Source organism: Bubalus bubalis, chromosome 9 (genome assembly GCF_019923935.1).
Source record: "Bubalus bubalis isolate 160015118507 breed Murrah chromosome 9, NDDB_SH_1, whole genome shotgun sequence".
Lineage (NCBI taxonomy): Eukaryota > Metazoa > Chordata > Mammalia > Artiodactyla > Bovidae > Bubalus > Bubalus bubalis.
In genome coordinates, this window is record NC_059165.1 from 40586338 (window position 1) to 40613111 (window position 26774).

Sequence of the window (26774 nt, forward strand, 5' to 3'; positions counted from 1 at the left end):
AAGCTTTCTTTCTCTATAGCCATCAGTCCATGTCTGCATTTTTTTTGTCCATGAAGATCTCTCAGGATTGAATTCCCTTATTTATTCAACTGGCACTATGCTAGGTGCTGGAAAGCCAGACATGATTTTTGCCATCAAGGAGCTTTCCATCTAGTGAGAGAAGCAAACCTTAATAAGATACGTGCTGTGCTGTGCTTAGTAAGATATGTATGCAATTAAATATAATACATGATGTAGGGCAGGAAAGCAGGAGATCATCCAGTTAGAAACCAACTTTCTTCGGAACACCAAGGAAAGCTTCCTCTGAAAAAATGGTGTTCAAGCTGCCATCTGAAGGGTGAATAAGGCAAGAAAGAACATTAAAGAGAGAATGAATATTCCTTGCAGTGGACCTGAGAAAGATCAGTGTGGTTGGAGGGGAAGAGAGGTGAAAAATGGTCCTATTGCGGGACCCAGACTACGCGGAGTCATGTGCAGGTCAGAAAGAGTATGATTTGTATCTAAAGAGTTTAAAGAAAGTCGCAGTAAGATTGACTGAGAAATTTATCAAGCACCTTTCAAGAGACTTAGGTAGACACTGCAGACAAATATTGGGGGGCACTTGGAAGACAGCTCTCAAACAACTCCCCTCCACTGGTGAGTGCCCCTGGCCTGGAGCACAGGGAAGAGCTCTGTTTGCTGCATCTTGCCCACAATGCTATGTGTCAACTCGTAATAGCTGGTTCACCTTTACCTTTCCATGAAGCCCATTATGTTTTAAACAATACCCATCAGATCTTGTAAGGCTTGATATTTATTTTATTTCAACTATCACTCTTTTTTGTCAAGTGTAGTCTCATGCACAGCAGGTGAACCTTAATGGCTTAAGGAATAAATAGAAAGCTGACGGGCTCCCACCCATTAGCTAATGGAATACTAAGCAAAAGGGACTACATTCCACCCCAGTGCACTTAGCCCAGGATTGCTAGAAATTTTAAAGACTCCAAGCTAACAACACTTCATGGGCCCAGGGGAAAGGAGCTCAAACTCAAGTATGGCTCCTTTGATAGACAAGTGAATGAACGTGGCTATCATTATGTAATCACACAACTTAGGAGTTATTTATTATCAACTGCACAACACATTCTAGAAACACATTGGAGACACTTGGTCTGCCAGCTTGGTACATTTGTTGGCGCTAACCTGGCAGATGAAGGATCCTGATGGGAGAATCACTCAGCCCTTTTGCTTGTTCTCACTCCATTGGTGTCCCAATATTTCGTGGGAAAATACGTGAGGAAAAACAGGCTATTTAAAGTACATCTCTTTGAAGTAAAGGTACCTGACATTCATGTATCTGGAATGCTCCTCACCTATTTAAATCAGCCACCTTGCATGTTGTGTCCAGACTTTCTTTCCAAGGTCTTTAATCAGTTGTTTCAGATATATGTGTCTCATTAGCATCCAAGCAACACAATCACTTTTTTTCTTTTTTTTTTTTAATCCCAAGTCTCACGATTTTATTGGGCTACTAAGAGCTTGATTTGTGGGAATAGTAAGAGAACTGATGCCGTGGATCACATTTTCCAGCAGAATGAAGAAACCAGCAAGTGGAGCCCCAGGGACACATGCAGGGGTGGCACTGGAGAGCTCAGAACTCCAGCTCACACATCAGCCAAAGCAAAGACTATCACTTATCTAATCACCCCTGAATACCTTTATTAGGTGGATTATGGGTGGGAAGGAAGAGATTGAAAATTAATTGGATTCTGGACCTGCTAAACCCAAAAATGGGGTTTTAGGAAAAGGGACCAAAAAAAAAAGGTAAGTGAACCACTAAGCTATTTTCCATTAATACTAGTCTCACACTCAGAGAAATCAGTAGCTAACGATCAACCTCAACCTTTGCTCTGATCCAAGGCCAAAGAATCACAGTCCCTTTCGAGCTGAACGGATAGCTTTAGAGAATATTTTTCTAATGCGCTTGCAAAACGAAGGGACTCAGGAAGCGGCAGCCTAAAGTCATATAGCAAGGGTGAAGCTGGCACCAGACCCCTCATCTCCACTCTACTACAAGAGTTGCTCTCATTCCCTTTTTGTGCACCCCTACTTTTAGTGCAGTGGTAGCAAAGACTCATCATGTTAATTTTAAAAGCTGAAGCACTGAATAAAAAAGTCCTCTTCTCATTGAGATGTTTTCACAAAACAATATCAAAGAAATTATTAACATGTCATTTTAAGAAAGCCCATGTAATTCCTAACTTTTGAAGTCAATTTCATGATGCATTCAGTAATATGGACAGAATTCCCTGAAGGGATCAGGAGAAATTAATTAGCAATCAGGCAAATCTAGGCTCCTCCTTCCCAGCACTGGGTCCATCTATGAAGAAACCTGTCCTGGAGGAGTCTGGACACTAGGAAATGCTAGCTGCGATTCAGGCAAGAGATGATGGCCCTTCCTGATTATCTCTGTGCATCTCTTCTTATTCTGCTTCCCATTAGCAGCAAGTGTTGTCTGCTTACATCACAAATCAGACCATGCAATATATTCCATCTCAAAACCTTTCAGTAGCACCCATCACACTTAGAAGGAAATACTTGCCTCTTCTCTTAGCCACTGAGCTTTTCAGGATGGAGCTGTGCTTCTGTCTCTGAACATACCTCATGCAGGTCTCCCCATGCTCATTATACTCTATGGACATGCTGTGCTTTTTCCCACTACATGACCTTTGGACTCATTCTTTCCTCTGTCTACAAGGAGTTTTTTCTTTCTCTTTGTGTATCTGCTAACTTCGTGTCCTTTAGGTCTTGTTTAACACGGTACTTTCTCAAATGGACTATCCCTGAATATCTCAGATTTCAATCCTTTTCCAACTGAGATGGCTTACCCCTCACACCCCATGTTTCGGTCTTCCAGTACTTGGCCTGAGCTCTCATGATTCTGTTCATATGTTTACTTGTGTTTTCCTCCCATTAGAATGTAGGTACCACAAGGGTAGAAGCCATGTTTGTCATGCTCACTATTGCATCCTCAGTGAATATTACAATGCCTGCCTGTATGACTTAGGAGTTAGGAAGTATTTTAGAGGGGATGAAAAAGAACCTTCCCTGGGAACAGAAAAAGACAGATTATGAACACTATTTTCCATAGAGAAACTGAGGCCCAGCACTTGCCTAAGTGGAGCAAGAGTTAAACTTAACTTCCCAGGATTTACTGGTACTGCATGATGATTGGCAAGGGTTTCCCAGAGGCTGTGCCTCTAAGCAAAGATGCTGGAAAGGGCTCCTGTGGAGTTCATGAAGCAAGACAGTCCCCTCCAAACTTTGGGGAGGACTTCTAAGGCTCTCTATCTGGCTCTCTTCCTCCTCCTCCTCCTCTTTTTTTTTTTTAATTAAAAAAATCTCTAGATCTGAGGAGAATTTTTTTCTAAGTCAGCCTCTATTCATTTTAGTGGAGAGGGATATGGCAATCCACTCCAGTATCCTTGCCTGGAGAGTCCCATGGATGGAGGAGCCTGGCAGGTTACAGTCCATGGGGTCGCAAAGAGTCAGACATGACTAGAATGACTTAGCACTTACCATTCATTTTAGAGAGAGAGATTTAATTCTGTAATCTATCTTCTATGCCTCTCCCTATCCAATTTTTTCATCTCTACAGTCCACAGACTGACAGCATAAATATAAAGTCAAGATGAGGAAGAAATTTTCATTTCCCTTATATCATGCATGACATTTTTAATATGCCTCTCCCTTCTAATAATGTACACAATATGTTTCCCCTTTTACTTTGGCTTCTAGGGAGCTCAGGAGAAAATGTAAAGTTCAACCACAAAATTTTACAAACATCATCCCCTACTCAATGTCCATTCTTATCATTCCCGATTTGAAATATATGGGGTATAAGTTAAAGAAAACTTAACTTAGAAAATTGATCTACTATTCCTTTCCATCACTCTGTTTATCCAGTGAGATGATCAGACACATTTCTCTCTCTGCCACCTTTTAATTCTGGCTGTAAATTACCACCTTCATTTCATTTCACTTCATTTTCTGAGCAGTTATGCTATAGATATATGCTCATAAGAAGAAATCTGTTCTAGTGGTAATGCATAGAAATAGGAGGTGAATAATAACACAGGGAAAGATTCATGTTTACTGTGTGCTGGGTGTTGTGCACACATCAGTTCATCTACATCACCTAGTGACATTAATGCGGTTCCCCCAAGGACCTGGAGGCTTAGAGAAGTTCTTTAATTTGCATAAGGTCACTGAGCTGCTAGGTAAGTGCAGAACTGGGTCTGATTCCAAAGCTCATGTTCTTAATCACAGCGCTAATTCAAAGACTATAACCTGCCTTGTAAATGATCTGAAAGGCTGTTAAAAGGAATGGCTTAGTACAATGATCCTTGTCACCAGCATTAACTATGGGCACTATTGTCTTTGGCTCTTTGTATGATAGAAAAGTTATTTAAACAGTCTCGAAGCAAAGGATGGGTTAATTAAGCTGGTTAATTAGCTGCAATGAATACTAAAAAAGGGGGGATAGCTGGTTTATAGTGGCTGCACATTCTTCTTTTCTTCCACATTTCCTCTTTTATGTATTATTTCCCCCCAACCATCCAAGTCACAAGTTCCTAAAATGGCTGTGACTGAATGCAAAGCAGAGAAAAAAGATGTTTCTTTCAGGCTTTTGTGTTTTAAAAGCCCTCACAAAGAGGATTCTAGGCATTCACAAAATGGCTGGGAAAACCACCACGAGTAAAGCAAAGGGGTTTCAGAAGAACTGGGCTTTCCCTGAAGATCAGAAAGATCCTCCAGACTTAGGAGGAATGGAGGGGATATGTTTAGACAGAAATGTGGGAGTTCCCAGAGCAGGGCTCTATCTGTAGTTCCTTGGCATGTTCCAAGATGCCTAGAGAGAGAATGGCCTGAGGGGAACGAGAGAGAGATGGGTTTACACAGTCTGGTGGGGATCTCCATATCCCAGTGAGAAACCTGATCACCAAAACAGCACTCCCACCCTCAAGGGCAGACCAGTGAGTGGCCAGGGCTGAGGGATGAGACTGAGTAAAACAAGGGATGCCTCAGCAGCAACCAGCCTGGATTACAAGTGAGGACCACACAGGCCACAGCAGCTCAGAAAAGATGCTGAGAACCATGTAGAGCTGACCTTCCTGTGTTCTGGGGCCATGCCAATTGTCTGGATCTAAATTCACCCTTGGGGAGGAGGTGCTGAGGAGACCCCAACATGGCAGAGCTTAGGCTTCTGCCTCATCAGTAGAATGGTCTGCAAAATGAAAGCTTCAGTTAAGAATGAGGAAAATGTTCTATTTCTCACATTCTGTGGGTATGAACACTGAGCTGCGTCTGCTCTGCCCATTTCCAAGGGGCCTCTGAACATCCACGGTGTTGGAGACTCAGCATCTCAACACGGACTTTGAGCTACAGTATCCGCTGGGTGGGGAAGGAAAAAATCTAGTGTCTTCCCACATTCTCACAGTTTGCCAGGGGAGTAGTCTCTCTATCAAGCCACACAAAAAACTCGAGGCTACAGACATCAGAGCTCGCTAGCCCACGTAATCAGACAGCAGCCCCGACAGCACAGGCTCCATCAGACGTGTGTGGGTGCATGGCTGCCACCTCCGTCAGTAAGGCCTCTCCCTCCAATTTAAACTGAGTTTCAAGTTGGTTTTGGAGAAATTTTATACAGTTTACAGGTTTAAAGCCTTTGCTTCATCCCAGAGGACCAGCAGGCAAGGGGAAGGGAGTGAGGAACTGCTAAAATTATTGAGAGAAAAGAAAAGGAAGGCATCCCCAGGAGACGGGGAGGAAGGAGACCGGAGATGCAAAGAGGGCAGATGACAATTGTCAGATAAGTTTCATCACTCGGCTGTGCCTCTACCTGCTCCCAACTTCTCGGAAAAATTGTCCTTTGGGGCCCAAACTTTGCCTGTTTAGTCTCAGCCCAAAGGTGAGTGGGTAGAAAGTTTGAGTAAAATTGTTTCAGGCATCTTGGAGTTATGCATGCAGGCAATGAAATGACATTGTTTCCGCTTTCAAAATAGATAGAAGAGTTTTTGGTCACGGAGAGCTCAGGAATGAGAAGTGAGAAATGGCTGCACCTTCAGAGGCCAGGAATCCCACATCCCTCATAAGCAAACAAACCTCAGAGACATGGGAGAAAATAATCTGAAAAAAGAAGATGCAGGAGTTTGAGGAGGGCAGGAGGTAAAGCAGATTCTGTTAGCAAAGTGAAACTTTTTTTTTTTAAGCTTAGGTTGTGTAATTACTGGGGGGAATGGAAACCACAGGCCAGTTCTTATACTCTGCTTATTCTTACACTCTTCTGTTCAACCACAGAAGACAACAAAATTCCCTTTGGTAGGACTCTGGTTCTTTATAATTTTCCAGATTAATTGTATGGTTTCAAAAAGGATAAAACTTTGTGCTTTTCCTTCTGGTTTCCTTTCTTTTGCAAACAAATGGCTATTTAAACACAGCATCTTTACACACAAGCAACTAATAAATATCTCTGAATCCAAAAAATAGCTATTGCAAAAAAGATGCACAAAATGGATTATGCACACTATGCAGAGGCTGAGAAAATAGTGCGAGGTACATTTTCCACTGATGTTTCTTAATTATTAAGTGCCTCATAGATCCAAGTTGGCAATGTTTGGTGCAGGTTATATAGCTGTGATGATGTCCCTTCTGGTCTCAATATTCTTTATTGATTTAGCAAATGCACAGTCTGGAAAATGGGCTGCCTAGTACATATTTCCCACTCTGGGCCCATATGGCACCATCACTAACTTTAAAACATGTCTTAGGTCTTTCATGCTGCCCTGCAGACAAGCTATAAAATGGCAGAGAGGCACATGTGCACACACGAGCAATGCACTTTAAACATCTCAATCTATTACCTGTCTAGGTCTGGCAGGCAGCAAGTATCTCCACTGCTCTGTAGATGCTTCCCTTCCGCCTTCCCATCCTTTGATATGCAATGAGCTGAGGCCAAAGCAGCCACTCTATAATTTCAATTGTAGGCATCTTTGGAGATGAGCACTTTGGCAGAAAGGTGCTGGGCCCCCCAGTTGGACTCCATAATGAAGCCCTCAAAGTGGAGAGATTTTGCAGAATTTAATGGGCTTTGGGGGACAATTTTACAGGCTGATTTTCTAGGAGCACAAATATTCAAATTGCTCAGCCCCTATTTGAAGGCACATCTGAAGGTGCACCCTACAACCTGTGTGTAGCAGGCTCTTTTGAATCTTGTCCTTGAAACAAAAAAAAAAGGGAAAAAAGAAAGAAAGAAACGAGGGGCCCCCTGGGACTTTGCCAGCAGAGACTCTGGGTAAGTGCAGAGTGACTGCAAAGCCCTGCCAGGAGGCCTTGGGGCTGGAGGGAAGAAGTGGATGAGAGAGACCCGAGATGAGAAAGGCCTTCAGCAGCCATCAGGGAGGTGGTGGCGGGGGAGAAGAAAGGAAGACATGCACTAAAAACAACAGAAACACAGGTGGAAATGGCCTTGTGGGAAATCAGCCTGTCAACAAACAAAGCTGGAGGCTAGAAACCGCTGCCTCACCAGCCCGGCTCCTGGGCAAGGAGATTGTTCTGTAAATAAATTAGCGGTGGCTTTGACTGCTTGGAAATTAATACTGACACCATGAAAGCTGCAAATGACTCCCTTTTATCAGCAGCAGAAGCGCTCCACTTCGAGAAGAGATCTTTTTGCCATTCTGCCTTTTATTTTGCTTTGTTTTCTTGGGAAAAGTAAATTAGAGCCACTTACATCAGCAGCCCAGGTTAAAGAAAGGGGAAAAAGAAAGAGAGAGAGAGAGAAAAAAAAAGTTTCATTTCATGTACCAGTGGTTTAGAACTTCATTTAGAGCTAATCACACCCCCATCTTCGTCCGAGTCATTTCTTACAGCGACACAGCCTACGTTGCCAACTGGAAGACATGGCAATCTGAGCTTTGCCTGAAAGGCAGCTAAGAACTAGGCAGCGGGTCCCCAGGTTTCTGTCAATGGTCAGGAAAGTTTAGCCTCTGGAAAGAGAAATTAACCTGTGATCAAGTAAGCCAGGAACTAATTGTTAAGAGCTGTCTGGTATGGGCGTCTCCAGAGGATCTCAGGTTTGTCCTTCAGTTCTGGCTTTTCCTCTAGAAGGATGGCGGAATTTCCACCTCAGAAGATGGGAGAGGAAAGGCTTCAGGTTTATTCAGTGGAATAACTGCACTAATGAATATGACACAAAGAAGCAAAGCAAAGGCCTCAAATTAGTCATGTGTAAGTTCCGGTAAGAAACTACAATTTCTTTCTTTCATCCTCAGTTTTACCCTATTAATCACTCCCACTCCCAAACAAAACACTGGAGATCTTAAATAATCAGATACTTTTAGGAAAATCAGCACATTACAAATTCTATCATCCTATATCATATTAATTAAAACTCTCCCTTAACAATTTCCATACATTTATGGTTAACTCAAAACTGATGGAAGTAAAAAGGAATTTGAAGACTCATAAATTCTAAAAGCATGTTCTGGACTATCAAAGGTGCAATTATTTGATCTGATTTTATAGGAAATTGCATGTTGTCTTTTTATGCCTTGGAAAAGCGATGATCCATATATAATGGTTGTGATGACTATATTATAGCCAGAATTCTAGATTAGTGAGCATGACGCCAGTGCTACCAGATCAAACTTTAACTGCATATTAATTCTCTAGCTGATATAGACACAAGCTTACTAGGACTCCTGTTGCTACTTTGTTAGAAGTGCAAACTCTGAAACAGACAAGAAACGCATAAAAGTCAAAAGAAAACTCAGCCCTTGGACATTCAGCAAATGAAAAGGATTTTAATGGATACAGTGGGGATCCCCTTGAAGCATCACCACAAGCTGACTAGCTGAAGTGAAATAAAGCAGCTCTGACTAGTAGTGGAGACCCCTCAAACTTTGAGAACTGAGAAGCACTTGGCAGTAACTAGTGCTGGAGGTGACACAGGAAAGAGACCAAAGAAAGTGGACCTGTGACAGGGATGTTGGGCACGTTAGTGATGAGCACAGTGACGACAAAGGGCCCCCTGCTGCAGCAACAGAGAGGTACAGCCCCCCTCACCCCCCGCTGCAGGACAGAGCTCGTACCAGGAAGGGCCTTGTCTTCGTACGTGGGTGCTAGGTTGTGTGTGTATTGGCATTGAAAGCTCTCTGGACAGTTGCTTCATGGAAAATAGACCAATATGCCAAGCAAGCAATTCTGACTAACCAATTTGTCAAATTTTAAAGTTTATAGAATTCATACTGCATGAGCCAGCCACTTTAAGGATTTGTCTTTTTGTTTTTCAAAGCTGTAGTTTCAGCAATTAGGAAAGTTGTCAAAGATTGGTGAAAATTACCATGCAATATAAAGCTACCATTTGGAAATCAAGCCCACACACAAAAAAAGGATGCAAATCAGCATAGAAATGCATTTAAAAGGCACAGATATCCTTTGTGTCTGAATGGTTGGAATTTTGAAATTTGAATCCCTCACAAAATACACATTTAATCAAGTTAGTTTAACAAATCATTGAGCTAAAAGATGATGGAAACTCAGTAGACTGGACTCAAAGCTTTAGAAGAGAATCTCATTCTTTAATATAAATCTGGATTTAAATTGTGCACATTGTTCCTGATTTAGAAAATAAAAGAAGTTTTCATTCTGAAAATTCAGAGGCTCCAAAGAACAAGATAACATGGGATATACTGAACTTTGGCTGGTCTCTGCCGAATGCCTGTGGCAAAATGGCCACACTGACTCTTCAAGACCTGGTTTAAGGTTTTTGAGAGTTTTTGGTGACTTGATAACTTGTCAGGTTGGTCATTTGATGAGTTTGTTTTTGGAAAATAGACCTAGCGTCTGCTCAGTGGTCCTCAAATTCACAAGTGGACCATGTTGAATGTAGCTGGCTGACATAGGTGGGAGTGACAAGCAATAGATCATTTAAAGGTGTACAAACGGCAAGATGCTCTTGCATTTTAGAAGCCACCCTCACTACAAAATTTCATGGCTAAGTAAATAATAGAATTCCAAAGTCGTACCAAATTTAAGAGAAGAAGACGAAATGGCACCTGTGGATACAACTCATAAATCTTGAAAATGTTAATGAATAGGATAATACATAATACTTGATCATCAATGACATAAGATGGCAACTTAGGCCCAAATGACTACACATGATGCTTGACTTTCCAAGATTTCTTTGGTACAAAGTTGGAAATATTTCCAACTTTTCATAAAGGCAAAGAGCTGCTTTCTATTTTCTTCACACTCTGACAAATCTGGAGACTCTAGACTACTGCCCCCTGGAAATGTGTTCAAGATTCTGATCATTCAGCAAGCAAAGACTGCCAACTGCCCACAGAGTACCTGTGTGCGAATTAGAAAACAACACTTCTGCCTTCAAAACAGGTTATTTCCATGGGTCACGAAATGACAATAATGTGCTAGTTTGGCTCCAGGTAGATACTTTGTTGCCATCTGCAGAAAACTGGTCATAACAGTTTTCCTAATCTGTGATGTCAACTATGTAAACTGTGTCCCCTTAGATACGACGTCATGCACAGTAGCAATCTTTACAACTGTACCACAACTTACCTGGGGGCAGACAACGGGTGGGGAGATGAGAGGCAGGTCTTGGGAGATCAGCTGTAGTGGAAGAGAAGGTGATATATCACTGGTCTGAGGTCGAAGGAGGGTACCAACTTGAGAGGCAATGGATTACCTATAACACAACAAGTGCTTTCCCAATGACCACTGCTATTCTATAAGACAGAGTTCCACCTACCTCATTTTATTTCAGTTCTCTCCAGGAATATTGTTGATCTGATTTCCTAATTCTACTAGTATTTCAGAGCCTGCTTTGGCTTCCATTTTTAATGATTTAAGCCTGATACTTGCATCTCACTTTGCTGATAAAGGTACATATAGTCAAAGCTATGGTTTTCCCAGTAGTCATATACAAATGTGAAAACTGGACCACAAAGAGGGCTAAGCACTGAAGAACTGATGCTTTCCAACTGTGTTGTTGGAGAAGGCCCTCGAGAGTGTCCCTTGGACAGTAAGGAGAACAAACCAATCAATCCTAAAGTAAATCAACTCTGAATATTCACTGGAAGAACTGATGCTGAAGCTCCAATACTTTGAACACTTGATGTGAAGAGCTGACTCACTGGAAAAGATCTTGAAGCTGGGAAAGAGTGAAGGCAGGAGGAGAAGAGGGCAATAGAGGATGAGGTGGTTGGATGGCATTACCGACTCAATGGACATGAGTTTGAGCAAGCTCTGGGAGATGGTGAAAGACAGGGAAGCCTGGGGTGTTGCAGTCCACGCAATCACAGAGAGTCAAACATGATTTATTAAACTGAACAACAACAACTTCTACCTCAAAATGATTATCTTCCCTTCTAAGTTCTTCATATATTTATCATGCATAACATATATACTGGCATGATTGCAGTAGATGGCTGGCATTAACATAGTTATCATTCTGGCTCAACCATTTGCTAACTTTCCAAATCCTGTGCTGGAGCCCTTCTAATCAGTATTTACTCACTTTCCCTTAAGTGCAGGAAGCACACAAGAATAACCTGTTTGAAAAGTAATAATGTACTTGACATAATAAAGGCTTCTTTGGGTCTCATCTGGTCTTTGTTAAACATATTTGCACAAGGAACTCCAAACCCTTTTTGGGGTTGTATCCTCTAGAACTAGTGCTCCATGGACTGTGCATTGGAGAGCAAAGCTTTGGAAAAGGGAGGAAAGACAGCTAAAGATAGCCAGTGAAGAACTTAATATATTTAATTACTAATGATACGTTAATGCGCTAAACAATATATACCTGGATACATTGTTTATATATAGTTGGCTGAGAAAAAATTGCAATACATATAGTATAACTCACAAATAAATAATTAAGTAGCTTGAAGATAAGAATCAGTTCATTTCAGTCACTCAGTCGTGTCCAACTCTTTGCAATCCCATGAACCGCGTACACCAGGCCTCCCTGTCCATCACCAATTGCCGGAGTCTACCCAAACCCATGTCCATTGAGTCAGTGATGCCATCCAACTATTTCATCCTTTGTCGTCCCTTTCTCCTCCTGCCCTCAATCTTTCCCACCATCAGGGTCTTTTCAAATGAGCCAGCTCTTCGCATCAGGTGGCCAAAGTATTGGAGTTTCAGCTTCAACATCAGTCCTTCCAATGAATACCCAGGACTGATCTCCTTTAGGATGGACTGGTTGGATCTCCTTGCAGTCCAAGGGACTCTCAAGAGTCTTCTCAACACCACAGTTCAAAAGCTTCAATTCTTTGGCACTCAGCTTTCTTTATAGTCCAACTCTCACATCTATACATGACTACTGGAAAAACCATAGCCTTGACGAGATGGACCTTTGTCTGCAAAGTAATGTCTCTGCTTTTTAATGTGCTGTCTAGGTTGGTCATAATTTTCCTTCCAAGGAGTAAGAATAGCTTAAGCCTAATGTACAACAACTAAACTTCCTTATACTTTAAGTGATAGGAAGCAATTGACTTCATAAAAACATATCAGGGATACATTTAGTAAAGCACACAGCTAGTCCACTGCCTTCCTCTTCAGTAACATAACCAGGATGACCCCAAATTATCCCCATGATTGATCAGGAAGCCACTCATAAAATTAGGCAAATTACTTGGAAAGACAAACATTCTAGGATTTTCCTCAAACCTCAGCCTCAGGTGTGTATGTGTGTGTGAATGTGTGTGTATGTATGTGTATGTGTGTGTATGCATGTGTGTTTAAGAAGGTGGGTGTTTAATATGAGAGAGAATTAACAAGAGATATGCAGACAAAGTGTGACTATAGGGATAGAAAAGATCCAAAGCACAAGGTCAATGGCTCCTTTAGAGTTCTTGAAAAATTACATTGACTGAGCAACTTTCAAACAACATTAGAGAAAGAGTTAACATTTCTGGAGCAACTTCCTTCTACACTGGAAAGTCTTTAATGTGATCTACTTAGAAATCTGTATTTTCCAGAATCTGGGATAGATTTATCTCTTCACCAAGTGAGGGAAAAGGAAAAACTTTGACTGAAAGACAAGGCGTTAGGTGAGTCTAGAGACAAGACAATCAGATTAAATCTATTCCACTGAAACAGAGACACATAATTTCTCTCCAGAGAATACAAAAGATTGACAAAATAAACAAAGAAATAACATGTTTCTTAACTTGTGAAACGTGACAGTCAATGGCATATGGGAAAACAAAATGCAAGGAAACAATGTTATAAGTTTTCCAACCTTAGTAGCTAAGGAGGACTAGAAAGCATGTCTCTACTCTTTAACAGTAAGTGCTGAAAAGAAGTCTCTTTCAAAAGTCTCTTTATATGATAGCTCTTCTTATTTTTACCATAGGCAGTACTTTGCAGTTTGGGGACAGAAGAGCCAGATTGCTCAAGTCAACTCTTTAGAATTTTCTAAGGTACCTGGTTTGGCTGCAAATATCCTCCTCCTGATAACAAAACTCAACAGAACCAATATCACTTCCACTCTCATACCTTGTCATGGGCACACAACACAGACCTGGCTCCTGGGTACACCCCTTTCTTTTCTAGCTATAGTGACTGATTCAGGGATGTACATGGGATTGATATCTAGTGCATGGGATCTTTGAAGGGCCAATGAAAACCCTTTGCCTGGAACCATCATGCCTGGCAAATACATAGGGCATTTGCCAGAACTAATGGGAGAGAGGAGCTCTTGTCTTCTGGGGAGATTGCTAACCTAGGAGGCTAAAATCCTAGAGCAACTGATACAACCTTTGCTACCATTTGGTGAAGTCTTGTCTGAAAAAAAGCCAAACGCGAAGAAAACAGAGCTAAAGCCTATACAGAAATAGATTCTGGGTCTTACGTGAATTAATGGGTCTGACCAAGATTAACTTATCATCTATGTGCAGATAAATCACCTTCTATACTTAGCTAGTTTGAAGTTTTCTTTTTCCTCTTTTCTTTTTCCTTCCCCCACTTCCTTTTCCTCTCCTCCTTATTCCTCCCTTTCCTCTTCTTCCTCCTTTTTCATTAGCAACTTAACAATAAAGAAGCTGAGCCTAGACCAGTGGTTGATTAATTTGAACAAAGAACTGTTGAATATGCTTCATGAGCAACAAATAAGAAAGTTATGCACAGAATAATCACAATCACTTTCAGGATTGTGCTTAAACAATGTACTCCTAGGTCTGATGAATACCTGATGGTCAACATATTCATTATGCCATGGGGTAATTAGTCATGGGTTCTAAGTAGTTTGTATAATCTGTTGTAAGTACTTCATATACATTATGAAGAACCTTACATATGGCTGGCATTCCACTTGTGAATGAAATAAACAGGACTTCCTATGTTTGCTTTGACGTGTTCAAATTTACCTATACTAAGATCCTAGGAATGTTGCTGATAGTTTATTATTTCTCAAGCAGGAAGACAGAGATCAGCAGAAACACAGTTTGATGTATATATTGGAAAGCAAAGAGTTAATATCCTTGAAACAGATAAAGACAAAAGAGACTAAGGAATTAGTAATCGACCTGGAATGATGATACACAAAATTTTATTTCAGGTATGTTACATAAAACATTAAATCTTCAGAGAGAACTACTTCCTTGACTTTTAGGGTCTGCTAAAACCTTATCTTAAAATTTCACTTCCTCAGTCCCTGAAAAAAAGCAAATTCAATATGCCAGCCCTAGAAAGAAGTGTTCAGTAAGTGAAGAGACATGGTTATTTACTGGAAAACAAAAGTCACATTCCTGTCTTACTTCATATACCAAGATAAACTCTAGACAGATGAAATGTGAAAAAAAATCCAATAGTTAAGAAAATATTAAATATACAATTTATAGGAAAATCATGACAGACGTGATACTTGTACCCCCAAATGGTATAAAGAAACCAATAAACAAGCAACAAACTGAGAAATAACATTTGAAATACAAAGTGGACAAAGGGTTGATATTCTAAACATGTATAAGGTACACAAACATGCAGTTCACAAAAGAAGAAATATAAATGGCTGATGCACATATGTGAACAATGTTCAATTCTGGCAGAAATAAAAATTACAAAAATAATAAATCAAGATATAATTTCTTTGGCCCAGTAAAATGGGAAATATGAATAAGAATCATAAACCTCATTCTTGGCAAGGGAATGAGTCCTTCCATAAAATTTGATTGGAGTATAGTTTCAGTATTTTTTGGAGGATGATTTTAAACATGTATTAAAGTTCAAAATTGCATTTTTTTTCACCTATAATTCTACTCTTATGTTAAAAAAAATACAGATGAGTATGATGACTCATTGGTGATTTAACAATTCATCTAAGAGGTCAGGTCTAGAAACAACCATTATGCCCAACAATAGGGGACTGGTTAAGTAAAACTGGATATGTTCCAGGAATAATTTATATATTGACATTGGAAGATGACTGTAGCATATTATTAAGAAAAAATCAGATTATAAAGTAGGGAATATAGTACAATTCAATTTTTGTAAGAAAAAGAATATTTGTACTCAAATATGCATAAACATTGAATAGGAAAACATGACCTAAACATTAACCAAAACATTCGGGGTTAATGCATTAGTGGGACTATGGACATTCATTCATTTGTCTTTTTCTTTGTATTTACAAATCTTTGAATGGAGTACATATGCATAACATACATACAGAAAAGTACACACATCACATGCATATAGCTTGATGTATTTTCAGGAATTACATAGAATATTTTGGTACTGCCAGAATTCCTTTGTTTCCCTTTTCCTCAGTAATTCTTCCAGTTGTTTTATTATGACTTCTAGAAGCATAGAATGGTTTTGCTTGTTTTGAGTTTTATGTAAATGACATCCTACAGTATGAAGTCTTTTGTGTCTAGTTTCTCTTATGCAACGTCATGTCTATGATATATCCAATTTATATTATTGAGTGTGCTCATTCTCGTAGAATATTTCAGTGTATGAACACATTACAAATTACTTATGCATTCTACTTTTGATGGGAATTTGTATAGTTCTCTTTTGGGAGTTACTATTAATTGCTGCTGCTATGAATATTCAAGAACATGTCTTAGTGTGAATATATGTATTTGTTGGATGTATACTTAGGAATGGAATTGCTGCATCATAAAAATGGTGCAATCAAGTTTAATAGATACATGCAAATAGTTTTCTAAAGCGGTTGTACCAATTTACTGTCCTTGTATCAGTATTTGAGACATAGATTCTATCGTTTACTCTGTTATCCAATTCTTCAGACAGTTAGGATGAATTTCTTTTACACAAATGTCCCCTGGGAAATGGTTTTTTACATGGCAAGCAGCAAGTCAGGTTAAAAACAGACAACCTCCCAAGTGAAGTCTTCAAGGAAACGCCATGTATAACAAAGAAGAGAATAAGGTTTGAAGGAATTCCAATGCCACATGTCCCCCTTAAGTTTCTGCCTGGCTGATGGCTTTCACCATTCTAGTGGGCTGTGGATTTTCAAGGTGGGTGGAATGGACTGTCCTTTCTGAGGTATAATTACAATTCTTCAATAAATGCTCCTTGGATTGTTGCCACCCTTTGATTCATCTCTAAGTTCCAAAAAAAAAAATTGATTCTGACTAGTTTTTGCTCTTTGCTTTTGCTCTTTGCTTTTGTGGAGGAGATAATTTTTGGAAACCCAAGACTTACTTATTGTTGCTGATGTTACCTCAATATGTCTTTTGAGAATTTAATCTTCACCCCAATTCTATGAGACAGATATAGTGGCCGGACCATTTTAGAGGTTATGAAACTAAGACTGAAGGAGATCAGGTAATATCCTCAGGGGCACAGTTAGCATCACTGGGGTTCAAACGCTGGTTTATTGAACTTCCCTGCTTGACTCTTAGCACCACATTTACTACAGAAAAGCAAAGGTGGCAGCAGGCAAACAGCTCCAGGTTCGGCTGTCTTCCTCGCAGACCCATTTCAGCAAGTGCCATGGTGTGTGGAGCATCCCTGGCACTATTTTCCTTAGCCTAGGAAAGCCTAGGAAATATATTTCCTAGCCTCTGAGGTCCTGGAAAATTGGTGTTATATAAGAAGCAGTACATTAGAAAATAATATCTTACAGCACTCTCAGAAAAACGCCAAACTGGCCTAAACCATCAATGTCCTTCCTGGGGGAGCTTCCTTCACAAGCAGGAAGGGCCCCTCGCTGTGTGGGCTGCATTCCACGAGCCAAGCTTTTTAGCTCACATGGCCATCAGATCAGAGTTTGTGCTATTTGTCCTCTCAACTCCATGATTAAATGCAAACAATAGCCAGGACAACACCAGCTTGAGGAAGAATGTTCTTCTCTGTATGCTCAACCTTCAGAAGGACTGTTTTGTTACGTCTGTCACCAGAGTCTGTGGAAACAGGGAGCTCCATTTTTCAAGTCAGTGATGGAAACAGGACTCACACGCGGTCCCAGATTCACTCATATGAAAACAATAACACATTCTGTGACTTGGAGGTCTGGAGGTTTATGTTGGCACCAACTGGAATGCTAATGTGCAAAGAATCTGGTCTCTCCTCTCAAACACTAACAAACACCAGTCATTTCCTACTGATTGGTTTCAACCTAACAAGCATTTTGTTGAGTCCAAAAGAATATTTCATTTTAGAGTATTTAGATTATGCTGATTACTCATTTATGAGCCATAAGTTGGTCAATGAAGAACAGATTGCTTCAACTTGGTATCCCCCACCCACTCGCCACCACCACCACCCAGAATTAATACGCGTAAACAGAACAAGTTATCACAGGAAAAAGAGTCTACAGTTTTCTTAAATTCTTCATGAACTTTGGGGTCTCAGAGACCCCTTTGAGCACATGATACAAGCTGTGGGCATCTTCTCCTGTGAAATGGCCCAGATTACAGAATTCCACATTCATCTTGGGGCTCAGAGACTCGATAAAAGCTCATTAATCATTGGGAAGCCTCATCCTATGATGGATGTTTGTCCAGGGCCACTAATGCCTTGGTCACAGTGGTTTCAGAGTGCTTATCACAGAACAGTTCTGGATTCTCCATCTGCCAAGTTAGAATTCTGCTTTGACACTAGAATTTGGCATATACAAATGAATGTGGACCATCATTTCTGGAGGACTGTTACCAATTATGTGAGCAGGTTCTGACAGAGAGTATAAAGCGCCATGGAACAAACTGTGGCCTCAGGAATGCCATGGAATGGCACTGGTTACTTAGAAATGTGTGTGATTGCTACTTCTCAAAGAGGCTTTTTTTTTTTTTTTCTTACAATAGATAGCTCTTTTTTTTTTTATGATAGCTCTTCATTTCCTATTAGCATGTATGGGAGATATTAGTGAAGGTATTAATAAATAGGAAAACAGAAAATAAGCAACTTTCAGGTCACTTAAAATATAAGTAAGTGAAGAAAAATTATAACTAGGCGACTCTTTTAGCTTTCACTTTTCTGCACTGCCGAGTCTGGAAATATGATCACTTACTAGCACAGTTACCTTCTTTATATTTAACTAACTTCAGTCCAGTAGGCACTATGGAGAAGCAAGGAAGGGGCAGGCCATGTGATGGGCACTGGGCTCAAGTTGGATGAGATTTTGAGGTGCTTATGGTGTCATGGGGAGCACAAACATGCAACAGATAACCTCCTATATACACCAGGGTTGGTCTAGGTAATACTGGTGCCTAAGAGGGTTCTGACAGCACAAAGATATATGGTCTGTCTGGGCAGAGAGAAGCGGACATGAAAGAATAGACACTTGAGTGAAGAGCAGAAGGCAAGCGGAAATCCCAAGGGAAGAAGACAGTATTCTAAAAGATATGAAGAAACAGTCCCCAACAGTCTAATTTTTTTGGCCTCCCTCCTCACACCTCTTCCTCTCTCCACTTAGCACTCACAAGGGGGATGACAAACTCATCCTCCAAATATGTGTGTGTTGGGGGAATCAGAAGGTGTCTGAGTCCTTGCCCAGCATATGATGGTACAGAATAATTTTTCCAAGGAATGTTTATACCCAATATTTCTACTGCTTCTATTCAGTTCAGTTCAGTTCAGTTCAGTCGCTCAGTGGTGTCTGACTCTTTGCAACCCCATGAATCCCAGCATGCCGGGCCTCCCTGTCCATCACCAACTCCTGGAGTTCACTCAAACCCATGTACATCGAGTCAGTGATGCCATCCAGCCATCTCATCCTCTGTCATCCCCTTTTCCTCCTGCCCCTAATCCCTCCCAGCATCAGAGTCTTTTCCAATGAGTCGACTCTTCGCATGAGGTGGCCAAAGTACTGGAGCTTCAGCTTTAGCATCATTCCTTCCAAAGAAATCCCAGGGCTGATGTCCTTCAGAATGGACTGGTTGAATCTCCTTGCAGTCCAAGGGACTCTCCAGAGTCTTCTCCAACACCACAGTTCAAAAGCATCAATTCTTCGGCGCTCAGCCTCCTTCACAGTCCAACTCTCACATCCATACACGACCACCGGAAAAACCATAGCCTTGACTAGACAGACCTTTGTTGGCAAAGTAATGTCTCTGCTTTTCAATATGCTATCTAGGTTGGTCATAACTTTCCTTCCAAGGAGTAAGCGTCTTTTAATTTCATGGCTGCAGTCACCATCTGCAGTGATATTGGAGCCCCCCCCAAAATAAAGTCTGACACTATTTCCACTGTTTCCCCATCTATTTGCCATGAAGTGATGGAACCAGATGCCATGATCTTCGTTTTCTGAATGTTGAGCTTTAAGCCAACTTTTTCACTCTCCTCTTTCACTTTCATCAAGAGGCTTTTGAGTTCCTCTTCACTTTCTGCAATAAGGGTGGTGTCATCTGCATATCTGAAGTTATTGATATTTCTCCCAGCAATCTTGATTCCAGCTTGTGCTTCTTCCAGCCCAGCGTTTCTCATGGTGTACTCTGCATAGAAGTTAAATAAGCAGGGTGACAATATATAGCCTTGACGTACTCCTTTTCCTATTTGGAACCAGTCTGTTGTTCCATGTCCAGTTCTAACTGTTGCTTCCTGACCTGCATATAGGTTTCTCAAGAGGCAGGTCAGGTGGTCTGGTATTCCCATCTCTTTCAGAATTTTCCACAGTTTATTGTGATCCACACAGGCAAAGGCTTTGGCATAGTCAATAAAGCAGAAATAGATGCTTTTCTGGAACTCTCTTGTTTTCCCCATGATCCAGCAGACGTTGGCAATTTGATCTCTGGTTCCTCTGCCTTTTCTAAAACCAGCTTGAACATCAGGAAGTTCACGGTTCACATATTGCTGAAGCCTGGCTTGGAGAATTTTGAGCATTACTTTACTAGCGTGTGAGATGAGTGCAATTGTGTGGTAATTTGAGCATTCTTTGGCATTGCCTTTCTTTGGGATTGGAATGAAAACTGACCTTTTCCAGTCCTGTGGCCGCTGCTGTTTTCCAAATTTGCTGGCATATTGAGTGCAGCACTTTCAGAGCATCATCTTTTAGGATTTGAAATAGCTCAACTGAATTCCATCACCTCCACTAGCTTTGTTCATAGTGATGCTTTCTAAGGCCCACTTGACTTCACATTCCAGGATGTCTAGCTCTAGGTGAGTGATCATACCATCATGATTATCTTGGTCATGAAGATCTTTTTTGTACAGTTCTTCTGTGTATTCTTGCCACCTCTTCTTAATATCTTCTGCTTCTGTTAGGTCCATGCCATTTCTGTCCTTTAATGAGCCCATCTTTGCATGAAATATTTCTTTGGTATCTCTAATTTCCTTGAAGAGATCTCTAGTCTTCCCCATTCTGTTGTTTTCCTCTATTTCTTTGCATTGATCTCTGAGGAAGGCTTTTTCTTCTTGCTTCTATCACATGCCCATAAATTTTGGGTGCACAGGGGTCACAGTGAGCTGTGCAGTTTGACTTGAGTGTGATGCGCACCTGGGGACTTGGGAAGAATGGAACTGAAGAAGCAGGCAGGGTGGCTGGTCTTGTTTACTTTTTTATGGGTAAAAGTGGACCTTTGTCCACGAAGCCCCAGGATGCTGTGTGAATGTGGTCAGGCCATGTCTTAGACGGTAGTCAGCTGTAATAGGGAGGACAGATTTAGGGCAGAAGTAGAAAGGCCAGGAAGGAGGCTGTTGTACCTGTCAGGGTAAGAGGTGGTGAAGGTCTACCCTGGGGAAATGGTGTTCAGGGCAGAGAGAAAGTGACCAGCTCAAGGAAAACTTCAGAGAAAGAATTGCTAGGATGAGTGACTAATCAGATGCCTGAGTGAGGAAGGTGGTGCAGAAGGATGGACAATGTGGTACCATGAACTAAGAGATTGCATGGGACAAGGAACATAGGGTACAGTAAGAAGCAGCCACATTGAGTTTGAGGTGTAGATGGAGACACTTTGTCAGTATCTGAGAGTGGAGCTAAGGATGGTGGTTAAAACTCTGGGAGTGAGAGATCACCCAGTGGAAATTTGGGGTCATAAACTCTCAGAAGGATATGAAGAAAAAATTGACTTTCTTGCCACAGAAGTGCCCCTGAGCACACAGACAGTGTGATTTTACTATTGCTTCAGGGGGTCATGGAGTTCAAGTTCAAATCTATGAAGAGTGAGAGGAGCATTCTAGGGTGGGACAGGAGGAGTGTGGGATTCAAGTGTCTGGCTCATATGTCAGGAAAGCACCAACTTCTCCCAAAGGCCCTGGCAAGGCCATCGGAGCAAGAAATGGGGGCGAAGAAATGCAGGAGGTTGGTGGTGGCTGGTGTGCCCTCAGTTTTGGGGCCGACTGCAGGTCTGGAGCATAGAGCATTGTTGACCTGAAAAGCTGCCTCTCTTTTCCTCTCCCACAACAGCCTGATTTTTCTGCTTTCCTCCTCACACCTGTGCCTCTCTCAACTTAGCACTCAGAATGGCAATAACAAACTCACCCTCCAAATATGTGTGTGTTTGGGAGGGATCAGAAGGTGTCTGAGTTCTTGCCCAACGTATGATTGTACAGAATAATTTTTCCAAGGAATTTTTATACCCAATATTTCTACTGCTTCTATTACATGCCCATAAATTTTAGGTCTTACAATTTATGGGAGGATCTCAGTCAGGGAAGAGGTAATGGATATGTCTAAGATCACAAAATAAGTCAAGGAGGGAGGTTGCACCATTGGCAGGCCCATTTTCTAGCTATAAGACTGTTACTTTAATCTAAAGATCCATGGAAACAAGTCAAAAGAGAACCAAAAATAAAACATAATTTTCTTATTCTCATTAAAATTTTGTTTAAGTAACAAACAAGTGCAACATTAGAATAACAACCTGTTACTTCCAGGTGAAAAAGTAAAAGAAAGATCAAGAAATAAATGTTCCTGGGAGTTTACTGTTAACCAAGTTTGGTTTTTACTTATTTTGTGATTTTTGTTGGCTTCTCTATGTTTTGCTTTAAGAAGGCACAAATATTTGAAATGTATATTAAGGTTCCTAAAAAATTCTATAAGGTTAAGGGAGAGACTAAATTTATTGAACATCTACTACATACTAAGGATACTTCTATACATACATTTAACATTCACAGCAAGTTTTGAAATAACATTGTCCACATTTCATCAATGATAAAAGATCAGATCAGTGAGTTCCGATCTCACCCAAGGTCACATGGCTTCCATATGTCATAATGAAAACCTGTATCTCTCTAGTTTCAGAACAAATGTTTTCCCCACTGCACCATCCATCCTGTCCACTTTGTACATGACAGAAAGCTCAGGAAGCTCAGTGTGGACCATCACCAAGCTAGGGTAAGCGTTGGCATTGTCCCCTTGCATGTCATAGATGGCAGCTGCAGCCCCTCCCTTCACTACAGGCGTAGCTCTCTCTTCCTTCCTCTCCTTACACGTCTGCTTCACTCCATATTATTATCTTATCTCTATTTTGCTTCTTGAATCTTTTAAAAGAATTTAGAGCTAAAGATTCAATCCTACACAGACTCAGTCATTTACACCCAAATCTTTGTAACCTCCATGGTATTAAGGGAATTGAATGTAGGAGTTCAGAGGGAGGGTCCTGGAGACTCATTTCTCTGGTTCAAATGCCATCTCTGAACTGGCTCTGTGGCCCCACACCAAGCCTGCAACCTCGGCCTGCTTTCTCTCTGTCTGTCTCTGTCTCTACCACATGAGGACACAATGGGGAAGCAATCATGTGGAAGAAAGGAAGACAGCCCTCACCAGAACCCAACCATGTTGACATCCTTATCTCAGACTTCCAGCCTCCAGATCTGTGGGAACATAAATTTATGGGCTGTTTTATGGCATCCTGAGATAAGACACACATTTTGGAGACTGTCATTTTAGACTGTATAGTCTGAGAGGGCCTCTTTGAAAAGCAGACATTTGAGGTAAGACCTGAATGTTGATAAAAGTGAAGACCTGGGGTAAAGGAGTGAATTTGTGAGTGAGAGGACTGTGTAAGGAAGAACGGGTCTTTGTAAACTATGACACAGGCAAAATTGGACATCAGTTCTCCTCTCCTCATCCCCTTTCCACCGAGTCTGCCAGAAGCACCTCGTGCTCAGGAACTCAGTGCCCCTAACTGGTACTTGCAGTCCCTATGGAAACATCCACGGTCCCACCCATCCCAGAAAGATTGTGGGGCTTGTTATTTTCCTGTTTTTCTTTCTTCATCAAAACTTGCCTTTCCTTCTCCAGTCACTCACATGCACTAACATTAGTAAGGGACATAAATTACTCCCCCAGAGGCCATCTGCATTTCACAGGGACCTTCTACAGGCAACGTGATTATAGACAAATGGCAGAGATGAGGGGACCAGGCGTCATGCGGGCCTGTGAGGATGTATTCTAGGGCAGATGGGCCTCTCCGTACCTGCACTACCCAGCATAAGACAGTTCAATCTACCTTTTCAGGACTGGCTGAAATCACTGACCGCCTAGAATAGACCAAACTGAGACTTAGGGATAAAGACCTCTATTTCAATTCCAAACACAACTGAAAATGGAGCTAGGTTGCAACTTCGGGCAAACGTTGACAATGGCTCCAATAGATTGTATCCCAGGACATTTATATAAGCTCTAGATTAATTCCATGTGAAAGGGTTTAGGATGAGTACCTGAGTTTTAAATGTTGAATCACAAAGGAGTTTCAGAAACCTCCTTAAGCAGCTAAAATCTAGCGCCCAAATTGCAAGAAATTTGGCCAAGAAAGATATTAAATAAAGTGGTGTCACTAGTCAGAGTTGATGAAATGCAAGCACAAAGATGGTACCTATCAAAAGGGATATTAGAATAAATGAATATTAAAATATTTAAATCTATAATAATGTGTTCAAAACACAGTTCTGAAGAACATTGTCATTGGAAGTGAGAAACCAGTGCTAAGTCACTTATAATCTTTTCTAAGCAACCTTATTCCCCTATTTCAACTCATTAGGATAATATTAGTTTCAAGTATAATGGTGCAATTTTAACTGTACTGTACACAAATTACTCCGGTTCTTGCTCTGACAAGGTTTAGCAAAAATCCTTCTTGGCAGACCTTTAGCAATTGCTACAATGCTAGAAAAACAAAAAGGAATGAGGCATTGAGAAATTTAAAAATATATAGTTAGGACAGCCAGCAGGTTATATTTATCTAGAGAGATGAGAAGAATGCTTCTAAGTTCTCTAGTTTAGTGGCTACCTTTTTAAGAGTTAAAAAAGAAAGCAGGAAAAAGAAAAAAAAAAAGAGATTTTGCCATTTCTGAAATGCCCTGGACACCATGATACTTTATAAAGTACAATGTCATGTCACAGCACTAATCTATATATCGTTGATTTCTTACTGTTAATCATCTGAAGGATAGACTTTAAATACTAACCTGAACACACACACACAAACACAGATGCTTCTTTAAAGTTCTAAAGGTCAAGTTAATTTCTGCCAAAGAGCATAGAGAAAATACATCTTTTTCATGCTCAATGACCATTATCCAGTTTTCCTTCTTAGAACAATATAGAGGGTAGCAGCTTCCTTGACCGTTTCTATGAGGATTAAATAAGGTAGTGACTGTGAAGCACATAATACATGCCTGCCGCCCAGTAAGGACTTAGTAGAAGGCAGCTGCCATTATTAGTATTATGATTGCTATTAGCCACATGGTAAATAAAATGACATGTATATGAATGAGACTTGAGGATCCCAAAGCACTTTCATATACATTATTACATGTGAACCTCAAAACCATCTATGAGACAGGCAGACAAAATTCTGCACTCTTGCAAATGAAGTTAAGACTTAGAATACAAGGTTATGTAACTGGAATACAACTTAGATCTCATATACCTGAGTAACCCACAAAACCTGTCCTTGTTATTCTTAACTCTTAATACACTGGACTTGCATCTATCCATTCACTCATTCAACAAATATTTATCAAGAGGGATGGTATGGGGAGGGAGGAGGGAGGAGGGTTCAGGATGGGGAACACATGTATACCTGTGGCGGATTCATTTTGATATTTGGCAAAACTTAATACAATTACGTAAAGTTTAAAAATAAAAAAATTAAAAAAAAAAAAGAGTCTACTTTGTATGAGGTATTCTTTCCAATGCAGAGGTCACAGGAGGGAACAAGACAGACAAGGTGCTTGTGGTCATGACCTTAGCTTCCCATGTTTAGGGCTTATGGAGTTGAGATAGAGAATAATTAACAAATGCAATAAGTTACCTAGTAGTATGGCCTAAATTTTGTTTCCCTCTCTGCCCCAAATTCGTACGTTAAAACACTAACCCCTCATATTGGAGAAGGAAATGGCAACCCACTCCAGTATTTTTGCCTACAGAATCCCGTGGACAGAGGAGCCTGGTGGGCTGCTGTCCATAGGGTCACACAAGAGTTGGACATGACTGAAGCAACTTAGCAGCAGCAGCAGCAGCAGCAACCCCTCATATATTCTGAGAAAAGTGAGTGTTTTTGGAGACAAGCCTTTAAAGAAGTGCTTGAGTTAAAATGGGGTTGCTGGGATGGGCCTTCATCCAATCTGTCTGGCATCCTTAAAAGAAGAGGAAATTTGCACACAAGGAGAGACACCAGGCATGTGAGTACAAAGAAAGGACCCTGCAAGGACACAGCCAGAAGGTTCAGTTCAGTTCAGTTCAGTCTCTCAGTCGTGTCCAACTCTTTGCAACCCCATGAATCGCAGCATACCAGGCCTCTCTGTCCATCACCAGCTCCCAGAGTTCACTCAAACCCATGTCCATCGAGTTGGTGACGCCATCCAGCCATCTCATCCTCTGTCGTCCCCTTCTCCTCCTGCCCCAAATCCCTCCCAGCACCAGAGTCTTTTCCAATGAGTCAACTCTTTGCATGAGGTGGCCAAAGTACTGGAGCTTCAGCTTTAGCATCATTCCTTCCAAAGAAATCCGAGGGCTGATCTCCTTTAGAATGGACTGGTTGGATCTCCTTGCAGTCCAAGGGACTCTCCAGAGTCTTCTCCAACACCACAGTTCAAAAGCATCAATTCTTCAGCGCTCAGCCTTCTTCACAGTCCAACTCTCACATCCATACATGACCACAGGAAAAACCGTAGCCTTGACTAGATGACCCTTTGTTGGCAAAAAGGTGGCCATCTGCAAATCCAGGAGCGAGGTCTCAAAAGAAACCAAACTTGCTGACACCTTGATCCTGAATATCTAGCCTTCAGAACTGTGAGGAAATAAATTTTTATTGTTTAAGCCACTGTGTCTGTAGAGTTTTGTTATAGCA

General features: G+C 41.0%; 1 long non-coding RNA gene across 1 annotated transcript in view; it reads right to left on the reverse strand.

Annotated features, from left to right (window-relative positions):
• LOC102403646 overlaps positions 1–26774 on the reverse strand; it is a 473607-nt gene that overhangs the window by 35096 nt on the left and 411737 nt on the right. The window contains exon 9 of the long non-coding RNA XR_006553239.2: positions 10624–10674. This is a non-coding gene — a long non-coding RNA (uncharacterized LOC102403646). The remainder of the gene's footprint in view (positions 1–10623; positions 10675–26774) is intronic.